The following is a 3,701-nucleotide window of genomic DNA, read 5'->3' on the forward strand; positions in this document are numbered from 1 at the left end:
TCTTTTTTGTAGAAACTTGAATTATTTGATAGCAAATTAATTTTTTCTAAGAAATTTGTATCTTTTGTAGAAAATCCAATTAATTGGTTGCAAATTGATTTTCTTTTTACAAAATTTCTACTTTTCTTGAAATAGAAATATTTTTACTTAAAATTCTAAGAATTTAAAGAGTTTTAAATTGAATTCAATAAACTACTTAAACTAATTTTATTTAAAAGAATTTATGCTTCTAATCTCGTGAAAAATATCCTTATTTTATATATTTTTTTGTTATTTAAAAATTCATCCTTTTGCGTTAAAAATTCATCTTTTTGGTAGAAAATCGAATAATTTGGTAGAAAATTATTTTTTTTATACAAAATTAGGATTTTTTTATTAAAAATTAAAATCTGGTTCTGAATTTTTTTTTGTAGAAACTTGAATTATTTGGCAGCAAATTAATTTTTTTCTAAGAAATTTGTATTTTTTTGCAGAAAATTAAAATCTTGATCGTAAATTTATATTTTTTGTAGAAAATCCAATCCTTTAATAACAAATTAACATTTTAGTAGAAAATTAAAATTTTCTTGGTTAGAAATTCCAATTTTTTTTTAATTCAAATTGTGTTCAACAATTAAACTATTTAGTTAAATAATTGGTTATTTTCTGCAAAATTAAATATTTTTACTCACAATGTTAGGAATTTAAAGAGTTTTTAATTAAATTTAACACACTACATAAACTAATTTTATTTTAAAGAATTTATACTTCTAATTTCGGGAAAAATCTACTTATTTTCTAATCTTTTTGGTAAAGAATTCAAATATTTAGTAAAAAATTAATTTTTTATACAAAATTAGTCTTTTTTTTGGGTTAAATCTTGCCGATAAATTCATATTTTTGGTAGTTCTGAATTAATATTTTTTGTAGAAAATTTAATAATTTTGTAGCAAATTAACATTTTAGTAGAAAATTAGTATTTTTTGGCAGAAAATTAAAATCTTCTTGGTCGTAACTTCGCCTTTTTAGTTATAAATTAATTATTTTTTTTTTTACAAAATCTAATTATTTGGTAGCAAATTAACTTCTTACTAGAAAATTAAAATCTTTTTGGTTAGAAATTCATCCTTTTGATTCGAAATTTAAATATATTTTTTTAATTCATATTTTGGTCAACATATCAACTATTTAGTTAAATGTTAAATTTATTTAAATATTTACCTGTCTTATAATTTTGTCTAGAAGAATTTATGTTTCTAATTTTTTGAAAAATCGACATATTTTCTGATCTTTTTATTCGAAAAGTCGCCTTTTTTTTAAATTTAATCTTTTTGATAGAAAATTCAAATATTTGGTCGCAAATTAATTTCTTTTTTATACGAAGTTAGTATTTTTTGCTAGAAAATTAAAATCTCCTTTGTTTCTAATCTTTTTTTTATCCTTTTTGTAGAAAATCCAATAATTTGGTAGCAAATTAATTTTTTTATACAAAATTAATCTTTTTAAAAAAGTAATTTCAAATTTTTGCAAGAAATTACAATTTTCGTACTCTTGTAAATAATTCTACTTTCACAATAAATCACAATTAAGTAAACAAGCTGAAAATTATAATTTTTGTCAAAATTTGTAATTGTAAAATATTGTAAAAGTACCCAAATTCCTGCGAAAAATTGTAGTTTCTAATAAACTTTTTTTTATATAATTTTCTACTATTTTTAACGCGTTTTAAAATTTATATTAATTAATTAATTTTAATTTTTTAATTTTTTCAAAAAATTGTAGTTAGATCTTGGCCATAAATTCATCTTTGTGGTTCTAAATTAATCTTTTTTGTAGAAAATCTAATAATTTTGTAGCAAATTAATATTTTAGTAGAAAATTAGTATTTTTGGTAGAAAATTAAAATCTTCTTGGTTAGAAATTCAAATTTTTTTTTAATTCAAATTGTGTTCAACAATGAAACTATTTAGTTAAATAATTGGTTATTTTCTGCAAAATTAAATATTTTGCTCACAATGTTAGGAATTTAAAGAGTTTTTAATTGAATTTAACACACTACTTAATTTTATGTTATTTAAAAGAATTTATATTTCTAATTTCGTGAAAAATCTCCTTATTTTCTAATCTTTTTAATTAAAAAGTCATCTTTTTTTTATTTAAAATCACATTTTTTGGCCGAAAATTTAAATATTTGGTATCAAATTAATTTTTTTATACAAAATTAGTATTTCTTTATTAAAAATTAAAATCTTGGTGGTAAATTCATCTTTTTGGTTCTGAATTCATCTTTTTTTGTAGAGAATCCAATTATTTAGTAGAAAATTAACTTTCTAGTAGAAAATTAGTATTTTTTGGTAGAAAATTAAAATCTTTTTGTTCGTAAATTTATCTTTTTTGTTCTAAATTAATTTTTTTACAATAATCCAACTACAAGAATTTATGTCTCTAATTTCGTGAAAAATCTAAATATTTTCTAATCTTTTTATTAAAAAAATCGCCCTTTTTTTATTAAAAATTCATCTTTTTTATAGAAAATTCAAATGTTTGGTCCCAAATGAATTTTTTTTATACGAAGTTAGTATTTTTTGGCAGAAAATTAAAATTTTCTTGGTCACAAATTTATCTTTTTTTGTAGAAAATCCAATTATTTGGTATCTTTTTATTTACAAAGTGATCCTTTTTTATTAATAATTCATCTTTTTCATTCTAAATTAATCTTTTTTGTAGAAAATCCAATTAATTGGTTGCAAATTGATTTTCTTTTTACAAAATTTCTATTTTTCTTAAAAATTAAATATTTTTACTTAAAATTTTAAGAATTTAAAGAGTTTTAAATTGAATTCCATATAATACTTAAACTTTATTTAAAAGAATTTATGCTTCTAATTTCGTGAAAAATATCCTTATTTTCTATTTTTTATTTAAAAATTCATCCTTTTGCATTAAAAACTCATCTTTTTGGTAGAAAATCGAATAATTTGGTATCAAATTAATTTTTTTTATACAAAATTAGTATTTTTTTATTAAAAATTAAAATCTGTTTGGTTCTGAATTTATCATTTTTGTAGAAACTTGAATTATTTGGCAGCAAATTAATTTTTTTCTAATAAATTTGTATTTTTTTGCAGAAAATTAAAATCTTGGTCGTAAATTTATATTTTTTGTAGAAAATCCAATCATTTGGTAGCAAATTAACATTTTAGTAGAAAATTAGTATTTTTGATAGAAAATTAAAATCTTCTTGGTTAGAAATCCAATTTGTTTTTTGTTGAAATTCTTATTTTGTTCAACAATTAAATTATTTAGTTAAATTCTTGGTTATTTTCTTGAAAATTACATATTTTTACTTAAAATTTAAGGAATTTTTTGGTAAAGAATTGAAATATTTAGTAAAAAATTAATTTTTTATACAAAATTAGTTTTTTTTTGTTAAATCTTGGCCCTAAATTCATTTTTTTGGTTCTGAATTAATTTTTTTATAGAAAATCTAATAATTTTGTAGCAAATTAATATTTAGTAGAAAATTAGTGTTTTTGGTAGGCAGTTAAAAATTTTTTGGTTGAAAAATAAACTATTTGGTTAAAAATTCTTATTTTTTGTTGAAAGTTCCCTTGTTTGGGTAAAATTTCATCCATTTTTCTTTTAAATTAAATATTTTTATTTAAAATTTCAGGATTTTAGAGCGTTTTGAATTGAATTTAATATACTACCGACATTAATTT

At 18.8% G+C, this 3,701-nt stretch overlaps 1 protein-coding gene across 1 annotated transcript in view; it reads right to left on the bottom strand.

The window, feature by feature from the left end:
• The window catches only part of LOC117171359, a 47,352-nt gene that overhangs the window by 2,331 nt on the left and 41,320 nt on the right, over nucleotides 1-3,701 (bottom strand). The gene's annotated exons all lie outside the window — the stretch shown is intronic.

This window comes from Belonocnema kinseyi, chromosome 4 (genome assembly GCF_010883055.1).
Source record: "Belonocnema kinseyi isolate 2016_QV_RU_SX_M_011 chromosome 4, B_treatae_v1, whole genome shotgun sequence".
Lineage (NCBI taxonomy): Eukaryota > Metazoa > Arthropoda > Insecta > Hymenoptera > Cynipidae > Belonocnema > Belonocnema kinseyi.